Raw genomic sequence first — 16,832 nt, 5'->3', positions numbered from 1 at the left:
CCCATCTACTGCCTGCAACCGCATGCGGCCTCAGCCGCCCCCCCCCCCCCCCCCCCCCCCACCCTTTCTAAAGTTGTAACGAAAAATAGAGAGGGAAAGCAAAGCAATTTGGGATCGTTAAGTGTTGCCATCTGAAAGCACAGTGGTCAGTGGTGGAACTGTTCATGTTAGATGAGCTGTGGCTCTCTGATTGAGTACTATGATTGCTGCAACAACTTCCAAATAGCAACCTATCCATATCTGGAAAAAGCTGGCAACAGTCATACTGAACATTTGTAACTAACCATATTGGATGTGGTTTGCTCATTTGGGTAAATGCCAAGAAAGAATTTGCAAGTGTGTTAACCAGAAGATATGATGACCAAGAACAATTGACCAGACAAGGGTTTTAAAAAAAAATGAAATAAAACCTGAGGGCAACTTTAAAAAGGTCTTTAAAATTGTGGGATATAAAGAGGATTCCACTTACAGGAAGTTCAAAATCAGGATCGATACATTTCAGTATGTCACCAATAACTAGTTGGCAAAGCTTAGAGTGTAGCTTAGAGAAACAACACACTGCTGGAGGAACTCAGTGGTCAGGCAACATCCAGGGAGGGAAATGGCACAGTGGCGCACTGGTAGAGTTGCTGCCTTACAGAGCCAGAGACCCGGGTTAGATCCTGACTATGGGTGCTGTCTGTACGGAATTTGTACGTTTTCCCTGTGATTCCGTGGGTTTTCTCCAGTTTCCTCCAATATTCTAAAGACGCGCAGGTTCGTAGGTTGAAGATAGACACAAACAGCTGGAGTAACTCAGCGGGACAAGCAGTATCGCTGGAGAGAAGGAATGGGTGACGTTTCATGCCGAGACCCTTCTTCAGACTCTTTTTCTCGACCCGAAACGTAACCCATTCCTTCTCTCCAGAGATGCTGCCTGGCCTGCTGAGTTACTCCAGCTTTTATGTCTATCTTCAGTTTAAACCAGCATCTACAGTTCCTTCCTACACAGGTTTGTAGGTTAATTGGCTTCTGTAAATTGTAAGTTGTCCTTAGTGTGCAGAATAGTGCTAGAGTACTAGAGTCGGCATGGAATCGATGGGCTGAGGGGCCTGTTCCCACGCTGTATCACTAAAGTCGAAAGACCCCTTCGGCCCACTGGACACTAGATGTGTGTAGTCCCACTTTTGCACCCACTCCCTACACACTAGGAGCAATTACAGAGGCCAATTAATGTACAAACCTGCACGTCTTTGGAAGCCCTTGAACTTAGAGAGTGGTTAGAAATCATCTTCCCCTAGTCCAACCCATTTGTTTCTCTGATTCATCGCTACTGCTTTTCTGAGTGGCTGTTAACCTTTCAGCCAACTCAGCTCATTCTGTAAAATCCTCAGTAAACGTTTCCTCCTTTTGGTACTTTTCTTCAAAAACATTGGAAATGCTGTCTTCATTATTCCCCTTCTCTTCCACTGTTCAACATGTATTTCTTAGTAATGTCCCCAGGGATGTTTATTAAAGGTGTTTACATGCAATTAGATATAATAGATAGCTGCTTTCTTATGAACGATGCTCTCTTGCGCAACTATGCCTGCTTGAAGAAGCATTGCAGCTCCCAAGTAAGCGTTCAGTAAAAACACTTTCCCTGTTCTCGCAGTGGAGGCTGCAGTTGAGTGAGTCAACAGCTAATATCATCCTGTGCATCTGTACATTTTTGAAACTCCAAATGTAATATCTCTCCAGGATATGAGCCAATATACCACTTGATCTTTGCGATTCTGGCATTTTAAAAACATTTATATACATGTGGATGTTACAGGGCATAGTGAGAAAGAATGGATATAAAATGCAAAGTAACCCAAGGCTGTAATCTTAGTTGACAAAGACTATCTAAATGGATTAATTGATAAGATATAGCAAGGAGCTAGAATAGGTTTGATTAATCACAATCTCACAGGGAATGAATGAAGAAGGGTCTCGATCCGAAACGTCATCTATTCCTTTTCTACAAAGCTGCTGCCTCACCTGCTGAGTTACTCCAGCATTTTGTGTCTGTCTTCAGGGAATGACAAAATATATGTTAAAGTAATGTCCCAGTGGTATTTTTCCTGTACGTTCCATTGTGTCTGAGTTTTGTATGGGTGTTATGATATAATTTACATAGATTGATTATTTGAATAGGGATGCTTTTGGTTCAAATGATTGTGTTATTCCCCACAGTGTTCCCTGCCCGCAAAATAGGGAGGAATGTAATTTAGAGAGGCCAATTGTTGCATTGCACTTCCAATCTACATCTGCTCAGGGCAGCAAAGATCTCTGCTCCCCAACTTATCCAAAGCATGAAATGAGTCTGATCAGTCTGAAGAAGGGTCTCGACCCGAAACGTTGCCCATTCCTTCTCTCCTGAGATGCTGCCTGACCTGCTGAGTTACTCCAGCATTTTGTGGATTTGTACCAGCATCTGCAGTTATTTTCTTATATTATATCTCCAGCATACAGTGTCACTGATTCTTCTGGGCATGAAAACAGTAGCATGCTGATTAAATACACGAATGCCACACTTTGTCCTCCTGTCCAGAATCAGAATACTCTTGGAAATCTTAAGACCAATTTCAGTGGCAAACTTAGCCTTTATCTACAGCATGAGAAAATGTTTCAGTCTTTAAGTATTACAGATACAGCATGGGAACGAGCCCATCAGCCCACTAAGTGCACGCTGAGCTTCGATTATCCATACACTGTAACACTCCTGCACACTTGGGGCAATTCACAGAAGCCAATTAACCTACAAACCTGTATTTCTTTAGAGTGTGGGAGGAAACAGGAGCTCCCGGAGAAAACCCACGCAGGTCATGGGGAGGATAGACAAACTCCGTCTAGACAGCACCTGTAGTCAGGAGCGAACCCGGGTCTTTGGCGCTGTAAGGCAGCAGCTCTACCGCTGCGTCACTATGCCACCCTTGTTGGGCACTAAACATAGCATTATGAGTATATAAAAAATGGGTCCTAAAATTTAAATCCATCAAATAAAATTGTGATGAAACTCCACAGCTTTTACAGAAGAATGGTAAATATAGCCACAATTAAAAGTGTCCACACTGAATTTCATTGAAACTGAAATTCCATTTGCACCCATTGAACCTTTGCATGGAAGAAGTGTAATGTTGATGCAAGTGCTGGAAAAACATGACAGGAATTCATTAAATAAATGCATCTGTTCTCACGCCTTTAGTGAGACAACTCGTCATCCTTGATAATTCATAGACTCAAGTCTGTCCTTAGGGTACGTCTCATTCTAAGTTGTGATAGATTTATAAATGGAAAATAAATTCACAGCTCCTTTCTCAAATTCCTGCGATATTTCTATGCGAAAATACTTCGAAGGATTTGAGTGCTCTTGTATTTAATATTTTACACATATATTTTGTGACATTATCCATCTTGTCAGAAACAGATAAAGGAGAACGAACGTTTTAGGACATAGATTCTTCTGGTTATGATTATTCAATGTTTAACATTCTCCAGCTAAGAAGCCACTCATGTTAAAGTCGCAGGTTGGTAAATCATTCTAATAGATGTTGGTTCTGAAGAAGGGTCTCGACCCGAAACGTCACCCATTCCTTCTCTCCAGAGATGCTGCCTGTAAGTTACTCCTGCTTTTTGTGTCTACCATCTGTTGATTAACACCAACAGGCAGCATCTGTGGAAAGACAAACAGTCAAAGGTTTGGGTCTGTGATCATCAGTCAAAACAGGGAAAGAGAAACATCCAGTTAGTTTTCAATAGGAGAGATGGTGCCACGGGATGGGCTGAACAAAGGGAATTTCTATGGTCGCAGAATGGCAGAACTTACCTGCACATTAAATGTGTATAAACAAGGAACTACAGATGATGGTTTACAAAAAAAGACACAAAGTGCTAGAGTAACTCAGTGTGTCAGGCAGCATCTTTGGAGAACATGGATAAGTGACGTTTCAAGATCCGGTCCCTTCTTTAGGCTAGTCTCTGCAATATGTTGTTAATGGCAAAGATGTGGAATATACCCGGCACGCTAGTCTTAAATGAGTAGAATTAAGAAAAAGTAAGCTGGTCAGACAGCATCAGTGGAAGGAGAAACAGATAATGTTTAAGATAAAGGACTGTTAATCCGATCCGAGTTGAATCCAAGTGTAGAACAAGTTACAAGTAGATACAAGGAACTGCAGATGTTGGTTGAAAAAAAAAACGAATCAAGTTATTGGAGTAACTCAGTGGGTTGGGAGGAAATGGATGTGTGACGTTTTGGGTCGGGACCCTTCTTCATATATAAATCAGCGTAAAAATTATACTAATTCTTAAAAGAATGTTACTCTCTAACGGCAAAATGTAGGTGAAACTAAGGCAATTTCTTTGATATAGTGAAACCATGGTGGGATCAGTTTAAGCAACCACATCTGAGTTGGTGGGATCATACTAAGCTAATATGGTTGAATAATTTGTTGCTAATGGCTTCTGGGACTCTGGGTTAAGTCCAGCTGGTCAGACTGTACACAAAAAGGATGTGGTGTACAAGAAACCAGGGTTGGAGGAAGGGACATGATTGATATGGGCATTTGACCAACATATTTTTTGTGTTGAAAAAGATCATGAGAAAGGCTTGACATTACATGGGGCGGCACAGTGGCACAGCAGTACCCCTGCTGCCTTACAGTGCCAGAGACCTGAGTTTGATCCTGACTATGGGTGCTGTCTGTACGGAGTTTGTACATTCGTTCTCTCAGGGTGCTACGGTTTCCTCCCACATTCCAAAGACGTGCAGGGTTGTAGGTTAATTGGCCTCTGTAAATTGGCCCTAGAGTGTAGGATAGAACAAGTGTAAGGGGTATGGGTCTGGTTCCATGCTGTATCTTAAAACTAAACTAAACACCATAAAATAGGATACAATAAGGAAAGCAGCAATCTGAAAATTGTATATCTGCGTCTGAGTAGTTCCCTTAAAAAATCCAAATCCAATTTTGTTCTCTCAAGGCCACTTTGCCAGGCTGTGAGAGAAATATTTTAGTGTTATAGCCTAATGCTGTGCTGAACATTTATTATATGGTGCCTTAGGGACACAAGATGCGCAAAGTTTTAATCCTCTTTGTGGAGAAGACAATCTTGTTACGATTTTTATTTTGTAATATCAGCAGATTGTAATCTTGTTCTGCTGCTGACTAACTTTACAAGCAGAAGATTGAAGCCTGCAGAGTGAGATTAGTTTACCATAGGGAAAAGTATTCAGCCATCTATAACCGGGCTTTAGTAGAGGGAATTGTCCAGGGGTTATAGGTCCAGATCTGATGGATTGCACCTGATAAAACTCTTTGGTTGTGCAAGTGTTAATCTGAATATTTTTCTTTCCGTAGATTAGTGTCATCTAGTTATGGAGCAAGCAGATTTCATGGTCTCGAGATCATTTTGATATGTCATAGAAAAATGTATGATAGAAATTGTTATTGTTAATCATGCTAATAGAAATCTACACTTTATACTGTCTTGGCCAGGCCAACAGCATAATAAAGAACCAGTCTCACCTTAGTTACTCCATCTTCTCCTCTCTCCCATCAGGCAAGAGGTACAGAAGTTTGAAAATGATTCAGATTCAGGGACAGTTCCTTCCCAGCTTTTATCTTCCTGTCACCAACTAGAGAGCGGTTCTGACCTCCCATCTACCTTATTGGAGACCTTCAAAATAGCTTTAATTGGGCTGACCTGGACTTTATTTTGCACAAAACGTTATACCCTTAATTATGTTTCTGTACACTGTGGACGGCTTGATTGTAATCATGTCTTGCAATCAGTCTTGTCACTGACTGGATAGCATGCAACAATAAAGCTTATCACTGTACTTTGGTACACGTGACAATCATAATCTAAACTAGAAGGGCATTTGGCCCATTGTCTCAGTGCTGGTTGTAGAAGAGTTATCCACCCTCATCTCATCTTCCAGCACTGGGTCAGCAGTTGTGCAGATCATGTCCCCAAATAACTGCAAGTCATGATACACCCCAAATAGTGAGTTGGAGACATGGCCTTGGACAACGGGGGAACTGCTCCTCCCGTTCCTCATCCCAGCTGTCTGTTCACTGGATGGCAAAGTGACTGCACACCCCGAACTGTCTTTCTCTCACCAAGACCATCAACAGCATGACAGGCATGGGAGCTATCTCCCAAATCATAGTGTGGACTCTGTCCATCGTGGTGCCTGGTGAGATTGAACTCCACCTTTCAACCCATCTCTGAGAGAAATGCAAAGAGTGGTAACAACATGACTTTTTTTTCAGCTGTCTGAGGAAGAGTCTCAACGCAAAAGTCTCCAGAGATGCTGCCTGACCCGTTGAGTTGCTCCAGCGTTTTGTGTCAATCTTCAGTGTAAACCAGCATCTGCAGTTCCTTCCTACACATGTTTTTTTTAAATCTCACAGAAGATTTTGATTCCCTTCAATTGAGAAGGACTCCTTCTCAAATTTGGCTGCCCAAAGATATTCATCTCCATCTTATATTTCCTTCATGATGGCATGCAAGCTGTGAGTGTAACCAGTGGATTCAGAGCAGACTGTTAACGAAGCAAAGCTGTACTACTGCCCTGTTACTTCACTTAATCTTTCTTGCTAAGGTATTGCACATTCAGTGTACAAAACATAAGAGGGATAGTTCAGGTGAACGTAGTACTTTTGACCAGAGTAGGGGAATCGAGTACCAGAGGACGTAGGTTTAAACTGAGGCGGGAAAGATTTAATAGGAACCTGAGCGATAACATTTTTACACAAAGGGTGGGTGGATGTACGGAGTGAGCTGCTGGAGGAGGTTGTTGAGGCAGGGACTATCACAGCTTTGAAGAAGCATTTAGACAGGTACATGGACAGGACAGGTTTAGAGGGATATGGGCCAAAAGCAGGCAGGTTGAACTAGTGTCGATGGGGCATGTTGGTCGGCATGGGCAAGTTGGGCCAAAGGGCCTGTCTCCACGCTAGATGAGGCTATGACTCTCTGACCTCCAATCAGCCACCCAATGGAGTGGAGCTAACTTGTAGGACCAAGTTACAACCGTCGAGCTCCACTTACTCCAGGTCACCATAAGTTTAGTCATCAAGCTGTGGGGCACCACTAGCAAATAGCAGACTCAACACCAGTTCCAAACCTATGAGAAAATGGGTCCAACACTTCACATGTCCAAAACTACCCCCTCTGTGCAACATCGTAATAATGATTCTTTGTAAGAACCAGGAAAATGTAAACCATTTCCCATATCTTGACAGCCACTTCGCAACGAACACAGACATTGATAATGAAACTCACCATTGCTTTCCATGGGTGGACATAACCTTTGAGTGATTGAGGAAAAAGTGTTTGAAGATCAACAGATCCACTCCAGCACAACGCTCATGGTTTACTGGGCAGCAGTGATCCCTACTTTCGTGTAAACTTCTGAGTCACGGGCTACCTACTCCTCAAAGTATTAGAGAGGCCACCAACATTGTCTCCACAAAATCCGCTAAAATCTATTGGCATCTGAAGTTTCTTGTATCTCCACATAAGTATAATGACATCAAATATATGCTGCATCAGCTTCTACTTGCATTTGAAATTAGTAGAGAACTCATTATAGTTTTCATATGACCATCATCAATATAGTCTCTGGAATTCTTTTTTCATTTGATTCTTTGATTCTGGTTGGACCCTGTCACCTTTACAAACCATAGATAGACACAAAATTCTGGAGTAACTCAGCAAGACAAGCAGCATCTCTGGAGAGAAGGAATGGGTGACGCTTCGGGTCGAGACCCTTCTTCAGACTGAGAGTCAGGGGAGAGGGGGACAGAGAGATATGGAAGGAGAAGGTGTGAAAACTCAGATCAAAGGGGACGATGGTCAAGGAAAATGTAGAATGGTTCATTGTTAGCTGAGGGGAAGGTGACAATGAGGCATACAATCAGTAAAAGTTTATCAGGAGGACAGTGAAACTAGTCGGAGAACTAGGATAGGGGAGGGACAAAGAGAGTGGGAAGGCAAGGGTTACATGAAGTTAGATAAATCAATATTCATACCCTGGGGTGTCAGCTGCCCAAGCAAAATATGAGGTGCTGTTCCTCCAATTTACATTGGGCTTCATTCTGACAATGGAAGAGGCCCAGGACAGAAAGGTCAGTTTGGGAATGGGATGGGAGTTAGTGTTTAGCAACCAGGAGATCACGTAGGCCTAGGTGGATTGAGCGGAGGTGTTCAGCGAAATGATCGTCGAGCCTGCGCTTGGTGTCGCCGATATATTGGAGTCCACATCTGGAACAGCAGATACAGTAGATGAGGTTGCAGGAGGTGCAAATGAAACTCTGCCTCACCTGAAAGGACTGTCGGGGGAGGAGAAATAGGGACAGGTGTTGCATTTCCTGCGGTTGCAGGGAATGTACCTGGGGTAGAGCTGGTTTGGGTGGGATGGGTGAACCAAGGGAGTTGCAGAAGGTAGGATCTTTGTGGGGGAATCTAACACCACTCAATCTAATTCCAAAATAGGCTTCAGTCTTCCAACGATATCCACCTGCAATGCATGAGGCCAAATATAAGATGTGTGCCAAATCGTTTAACATCAGAATGATAATTGAACACTAGTTCACATAATGTATGACCCCCATCAGTATGAATGTCATTTGTGTGGAGGAAGCATCTCTAATTTAACTAAGTGTAGACTGCTGCACTGACTTTGATGAAACTGAGTGGTGCATCCGACAAGAGCTTTGCATTGTTATCAAATTGATTGATTTCTTTCAGCATCTGTATCCACTGTTGGTTTAAGTGAGAAATTTGGATTCATATTTTAATGAAGAAGCTCGTCTCCGAGACACTTCATGGATACATTTAAAGGAAATAAAGCTTAATCCTATATAATTGTCCAAGGAATCTTGAGGACAAAAGTAGGTTGGGAGTATTTAGTGAATGTCAGTGCGTGGGCATTAGCAAGCCTGGTGCTGGCGATGATTCCAAATTACAATTCAAAAGAAAAAAAGTCACTTATCCTTGTTCCCATGTGCTGTGAAGGATGGCTCTCTCACCATGCCAGGCAGGGAATGGAGAGATATGGATCATGTGCGGACAGAGGAGATGAATTTGACTGGATATTATGTTCAGCATGGATGTTGTGGGCTGAAGGGCCTGTTCATGCACTGCATTGTTCTATGTTCCAAGTTGCAACTAGAGAACCATAGTAACTGGTGAGCCACCCACCCAGAATACTGATAGCTCTGCCTGACTAAATCACCTCATTCATTATGTTCATCCTCTGACATTGAGCTCAAGCCTCGTTTTTCCTGAGTCTCTGCTATCACTAGATGTCACAAGTGTACTGATATACCAAGGGAAACCAGCATCATCTTGTGGTAGGAACTTTCTGCTGCATCATTTATAGTGCAATTTTGACACTGAGATTCTTCCAGATTTCTTTTACATCTTTCTTCTCTGGAACGCAAGGGTTTATTTTTATTGATGTGCTGTCTGATAGAAATAGCAACATAAATTGATTTCCTAATGGTAGTTTTTTTTTGCTGTGCAGGCAAAACTTCATCCAAATGAATCAAACGATTGGAAATTCCTCGTGGCATGTTGTATATTCCCTAATATTATCCCTCTTCTTTATGAACAGGTGACAGCATGATGTTAGGATTGAGCAAGATATTAAGATGACACATCTAAGGGATAGACCCATAATGGAAGGTCTTGTCATCAAATCACAGATTATATGCTGCACAATATTTGTGGTAAAATAATGGGCAGTTTCAGATCCTGTGAATGGATAATTCACACTTGTTGAATTAACCTGTTGGTTGTATGTGACAAATACTTTGACAATTTAAAACAACTAGCACATTGTACTGCAAAATTGCAAAAGATGTTCCAGAAGGATAAACCACCAAGGGAATAAACTAGGGTAGAATTAAAGAACTGCAGATGCTGGTTTATTCCAATGGAAGACACAAAGTGCTGGTCAATGGGTTAAGCAGAGTCTCTGGAGAGAAAAAATGGGTGATGTTTCGGGTCGGGTCCCTTGTTCAGACAATGAACTGCCTTTTATTCACAAAATGCTGGAGTAACTCAGCAGGTCAGGCAGCATCTCGGGAGAGAAGGAATGGGTGACGTTTCGGGTCGAGACCCTTCTTAACGTCACCCATTCCTTCTCTCGAAACGTCACCCATTCCTTCTCTCCCGAGATGCTGCCTGACCTGCTGAGTTACTCCAGCATTTTGTGAATAAATCGATTTGTACCAGCATCTGCAGTTATTTTCTTAATGAACTGCCTTTACTCTAAAGTCAAGTCAAGTCAAGTCAAATTTATTTGTCACATACACATACTCGATGTGCAGTGAAATGAAAGTGGCAATGCCTGCGGGTTGTGCACAAAAATAATTACAGTTACAGCATATAAATAAAGTTAATAAGTTACTAAACATAGCACAAAAAGTGTCGACAAAAATTTAGTCTCTGGGGTTATCAAAGTTGACAGTCCTGATGGCCTGTGGGAAGAAGCTCCGTCTCATCCTCTCCGTTTTCACAGCGTGACAGCGGAGGCGTTTGCCTGACCGTAGCATCTGGAACAGTCCGTTACTGGGGTGGCAGGGGTCCCTCATGATCTTGCTTGCTCTGGATCTGCACCTCCTGATGTATAGGTCCTGCAGGGGGACGAGTGTAGTTCCCATGGTGCGTTCTGCCGAACGCACTACTCTCTGCAGGGCCATCCTGTCCTGGGCAGAGCTGTTCCCAAACCAGACTGTAATGTTGCCGGACAGGATGCTCTCTACAGCCCCAGAGTAGAAGCAATGAAGGATCCTCAGCGACACTCTGAATTTCCTCAGTTGTCTAAGGTGGTAAAGGCGCTGCTTAGCCTTACCCACCAGTGCGGCAATGTGCGTTGCCCACGTCAGATCCTCTGCGATGCGGACTCCCAAGTATTTGAAACTGCTCACCCTATCCACAATAGACCCATTTATCTCCAGTGGCGTGTACGTCCTTGGATGTTTAGCCCTTCTGAAGTCCACAATCAGCTCCTTTGTTTTAGTGACATTCAAGAGGAGGCTATTGTCCTGACACCAGAGTGCCAGATCAGCCACCTCCTCCCGGTAGGCCTTCTCATCGTTGTTGGAGATCCGGCCCACCACCACAGTGTCATCAGCAAACTTGATGATGGAGTTTGAGCTGAACCTGGCCCTACAGTCATGTGTGTACAGGGAGTACAGTAGGGGGCTAAGGACGCAGCCCTGGGGGGATTCAGGTGTACATTTATGGAGGCACTATATATAAAACTAAAATTTTGAAAAATGAATCCTCATAAATTCACTTGGAAGATTCAGTTGATAATTCTTTACATTAATAAAAATCTGAGCTAGCTATGTAATGTTACAGTATTGCAAATGTATTTTGCTGTACGGATGCAACTTTCAAAAAAGCAGAAGTTAAACATAGATAACTATCCATTTGAGCTTAATTGCGATGTTAGGTTGTGGATTGTGTTCATCAGTGATGCCAGTGGGAAAACTCGGGAGTTGAGGGGGTGAAGTGTTGGGGGAAAATTCCTGGAATGGTAAAAGTATCAGTGACAGTGGATGCATGAGTATTTAGGTATTGTTATTGTCATTTTGGTTGCGAATTATTGTAAAAACCAAAAGTTTATACATTGGACTAGTTTGAAATACGCATTTTGCTGACCAACAGTAATGACAAAGAAACACCCTTGAAGTGAACCGAAAATAAAACCTTAAATTTTAACTGGATTTAATGAGGAAGTCAGGATCTGGTATCCGCTTTGTGTAGGAAGGAACTGCAGATGCTGGTTTAAGTCTGCATACAAATTCCATACAGACCCATAGTCTGAAGAAGGATCTTAACCCAAAACATCACCTATTCCTTCTCTCCAGAGTTGCTGCCTGTCCCGCTGAGTTGCTCCAGCATTTTGTGTCTATCTCTGGTATCCGCTTTGTTCCTCTCTTAACATGCAGTGGGGATATGCAGTGCAGCATGCAATTTGCATGAAACAGACAGCTCATCTGGGAAAGCTGACCTGTAAATAAAGCCATCCATGGTTTAAAACTTAGCAGATTATTAAACCATATTGTTGGTTTTCTAATTGATTTATCAGAATTATTATTCAGATAAGAGACTTAAACGAGCCTTTGGAATTAAATGTAGTTTTTCAATGTCATTCATATTTACATGATCCCTAATAATTAATGCAAAGAGTACAAATGTCAGAGCTCAAGGTCTTGGCAGCTGAAGTAATGCTGTCAACTAACCTCAGGATTTTCGATAAACTAAAACATTTTCTTTGCAAAACTGATCATGAGTTACTATGTAGCTGGAATCAAAATATTTAAAATAATTTCCCTGAATAAACCCCAAAGAGCAAACTGTGTAAATATATTAAAGTCTGAAGAAGGGTCTCGACCCGAAACGTCACCCATTCCTTCTCTCCAGAGATGCTGCCTGTCCCGCTGAGTTACTCCAGCATTTTGTGTCTACCTTCGATTTAAACCAGCATCTGCAGTTCTTTCTTACATCTATTAAAGTACTTTCAGATTAGTTACAGCAGCCATTGTAACTCAATTCACCATGAATCTAAGTGGAAGGAGCTGCATGCTGTCGAGCTGAAGGTATTTGTAGTGGCAACTTCAGTCCTTACAATAAAGTCCTTTCCGCTTGCCACCACTTCACGGAGGGTGGAGGGATTGATCTTGACGCAAACCAACAACAGGGAGATCTTAAAGACGTTTCAGTTGAATTAGTCATTTATTGAAGTAGTAATACAAACAGATCGGTATCTCTCCAAGCATTTTTCTCGTCATAGGTCTGGTAAGAACTATATCTCACCATGGCCCCTCCGTGTCTGACGCATCCCGTCTCTGCATTCCCAGATAGTACCTAGTTCTGACTCCTCCCAGTACGTTATGCCCATATATGTATTCATCTCACGACAACCCCCAAGTGTCCAAAAATAATACAACAAGATACAAAATAATATAATATGCTAAACAGCTAGTACAAACACAAATGGCTCCCACAGTATTGATCTGAAATGTGTTGGTGAATGCGTAATTTTGTTTAGTTTAGTTTAGAGATACAGCGTGGAAACAGTGAGACCGCCCAGTGAGACCGCTCTGACCAGCGATCACCCTGTACGCTACAACTATCCTACACACTAGAGAAAATTTACAATTTTACCAAAGACAATTAACCTACAAACCAGTATGTCTTTGGAGTGTGGGAGGTAACCGGCATTCCCGCAGAAAACCCTCGCAGTCACAGGGAAAACATACAAATTCCGTACAGACCCATAGTCAGGATCGAACCTGGGTCTCTGGCGCTGTAAGGCAGCAACTCTACCGCTGCGCCACTGTGCTGCCCCATAATGTCAAAAAAGAGGAGATAATGAAACGAAGAATGGCTGTACGAAAAATGTTGAGGAACTACTTCAGCGAGTTTACATTTAAACTTTAATGTTAACAAAGAATTGGATAGGGAGTTGGTTAAAACTCACCCAGTTTCTGATTTCTCATTTGTTTTGGATATACCCTGTAAAGACCAGTATACCCTCCCTGAGGATTGTCATCAAAACTAAAACCTAACAGTTCAGGTAGTTTCTGATCATTTTCTTTACAATTGAATTGTAACTTTTTCATTTTCTAACCATAATGCCCTTCAGACAAAGGTCAGTGATTCTTTGACACTTCTGATTACTTAATCTTTTGCTATTTTGTCTACATGCACAGCTAATGCAGTGGTGGCAGAAATATTATTGGTGAACTTGAAAGTTGTCTTTCCCAAGGAAGATAATGCTGGAGGGCTATACAAAACGAGGAGGAATTTGAGTTACTGGATAGGTGAAGTGGATAAAGTGGTTGTATTAGAATAGTTGGCTGGACATAAGGTAGATGAATCAGACAATGTCAATAGAATACATTTTAGGGTGTTGAGATAAATGAAGATGTTATTTGTAGGGCTATTGACTGTACTCTTCCAATAATTCTCAGAGAGTATTCCCACTTTCTTCCAGCTTTCTCCCCCCCCCCCCCCCCCCCCCTTCTACAATCAGTCTGTTCTAGCGACCATAGAGATTAGTCCTGGGAGTCGAACCCTCAAATTGGCCAGCAAGGTCACGTGCGAGTGCGACCGTAGGGATTGGTCCAGGGAGTTGAGCCCGCTGATTGGACAGCGTCGTCACGTGTGGTTTTGGCGCCCAAAACCAGTGAGTTAAGAGAGTTCTTCGAAGTGAACAGTTAGAATTAATGGTTGTCTGTAATCTCGTTCGTTATACTTTGTAATCGAATGTTGCTGTCGCAATAAACTTCTTCAACAAAGAACGAGCCTCCAGACTCGCCATACTGTAGAAGTGTCCCGACCAGAAACATTGCCTATCCATTTCTGTAGAGATGCAGTCTGACCCGCTGATTTACTTCAACACTTTGTGTCTTTTTTGCGATTTGAGGGTAAAGGATGGTGCCAGACAGCTAGAGTGCATTATGTTGCACTCTTGTTCAGAAAAGGGATCAAAAAATGAATCCAGCATTATACGGTGAGTCAGTACAACCTCTGTATGAGGGAAGAGTTACCATGTACCTTACTGGAGAGCCTCAGACTATCTTTAATTGGACTTTATTGGACTTTATTTTGTACTGAACATTATTCCCTTCATCCTGTATCTGTACACTGTAGGCGGCTTGATTATAATCATGTACAGTCTTTTTGTTGAGTGGATAGCCCGCAGCAAAAAAGCTTTTCACTGCCCCTTGGTCCATGCGACAATAAACTGAACTAAACTAAGATGCTGATAACCCTAATCAGGAGCAAAATTAATAATTTGGACAAATGTGGACTTCTTAAAGGTGAATCATGCTGAACTCACTTGAAATTATTTTTGTGTAGGAAAATAACTGCAGATGCTGGTTCAAATCGAAGGTAGACACAAAATGCTGGAGTAACTCAGCGGGTCAGGCAGCATCTCAGGAGAGAAGGAATGGGTGACGTTTCGGGTCGAGACCCTTCTTCAGGCTGATGTCAGGAGAGGGGGCGGGACAAAGATAGGATGTAGTAGGAGACAGGAAGACAGTGGGAGAACCGGGAAGTGGGAGGGGAAAGAGAGGGACAGAGGAATTATGTGAAGTTAGAGAAGTCAATGTTCATACCGCTGGGGTGTAAACTGCCCAAGCGAAATCCATTTTTGATGGGTTAATAATGGATGAAGAACAATGAAATTAATGTTGTGTCCACATTAGTGGAATTTGAAAGGTATCTGATAAAGTGCTACATGATAAGGCGATCATCAAAAATTCAAACTCATGGAATAAAAAGGAGCTGAGGCAGCAGGGGGTGAAATTGGCTTAATGTCAGCAGTGAGTCGTGATGAATGGTTGCTTTTTGGGCTGGAGTAAGGTAATCAGTCTTTCCCAAGGGCCGGTACTAGAACCATTGCTATTCCTGATGCATATTTATGATAACGACCAGTGTGCACAAGGCACACGTCAGAATTTGCAGACAACACCAGAACTTGTAGTAATGGAAGGGATAGTCATAGATAAAGAAAATGTAGACAGGGAGGTGGAAAAGGCTGACATGTGGTGAATGAAATTTAACAGTGGAATCAATAGAATGAAGAAAGGGCACGATTCTAAAAGGGGTACAGGAACATACCCCTGTGCAAAAGTGCAAAAATATTTCAAAGTGGCAAGTTAAACTGAAAAATGATTTAAAAAACAGCCTGCAGGATCCTGATATTCAAACGCAAGGAAATTATATTGAACCTCTGTAAAGCATTCGTTCAGCTTATTGCTAGGGATTTGTATCAGTTCCAGTTAACCTAAATTGAGATGGATGTGAAAATTCTAATCTATGTACAAAATTAATTAATAGAATGGTTTCGGGGATGAGGGACTCTATGGGTAGCTGAAGCTGTTCCCCTGAAGGGAAATGATTTAATAAATGTATTCAAAATCATAAATGGTAGAAAAAAAATAATTCTTGGTGGCAGAAGGGTCAAGTTCCACAGGACATGAATTTAAAAAGTCAGGCATGATGCGAAGAAATATTTCCCATGCAGTAAGCAGTCCTGAACTGGAATTTATGTGGGAGCAGGTTCAAACTCTGGATAGACATGCAAAGACAAAAAATATGCGGTCCCTGGGAGAAGAACCGGGGAATAAAGCTGACCTAATTGTACTTGAAGATGCTTTGCATGGTAAACAATGGATTTTATGTTGTTAACGGAAAGGATTTGATCATAAGTACAGGGAGCACAATGAAATAGTTTGCAAATGATACCTACATTGACAGTGACTGATAATGACGAAGAAAGCTTTAGCCGACAGGAAAGTGTAAATGGACTGGTTCGGTGGGAACAAAAATGGCAAATGGATGGGCAATAAATGCCACCAATGATTAATAAAATTATTGAAATGGAAAGAGCCAGCACAGGCATGACAGCCCAAAAGGCATGCCAGCTGTTTTAGGCATGGATGCTTTCGCTTCAGTGAAGGGCAAATGTTTGAAGAATCAGGAACTTTCACCTCATGGTTACCTCATGAGTGACTTTAGGATCTATAAAACACTGTACCATCAAATATCCCAGACCAGAATTCTTCCTTACTTCCACTCCTTGTATTTGTGGGTTTCCTAAGTGCCACAGTATGGAAGACCTGTCCTATTGTGTTGCTTTGTGTGATGTTGAGTTGAGTTCCCACTCTCAACTCTGCTCTAAAGAGTATGTGCTAAGCAGAGACCAGGTTCTGCTCCATGTCAGTGGGAAGATAATCCCTTGCATGGTTGGAATAAAAGCCACACAGTAACTCCAGCATCTGCAGTTCCTT

The 16,832-nt window shown here is 42.2% G+C and overlaps 1 protein-coding gene across 6 annotated transcripts in view; it reads left to right on the top strand.

The window, feature by feature from the left end:
* LOC144596164 (janus kinase and microtubule-interacting protein 1-like) overlaps positions 1-16,832 on the top strand; it is a 248,153-nt gene that overhangs the window by 140,982 nt on the left and 90,339 nt on the right. The gene's annotated exons all lie outside the window — the stretch shown is intronic.

Source organism: Rhinoraja longicauda, chromosome 1 (genome assembly GCF_053455715.1).
Source record: "Rhinoraja longicauda isolate Sanriku21f chromosome 1, sRhiLon1.1, whole genome shotgun sequence".
NCBI lineage: Eukaryota > Metazoa > Chordata > Chondrichthyes > Rajiformes > Arhynchobatidae > Rhinoraja > Rhinoraja longicauda.
The sequence above is the reverse complement of the archived record's forward strand: the minus strand, read 5'-3'. Positions and strand labels throughout refer to the sequence as shown.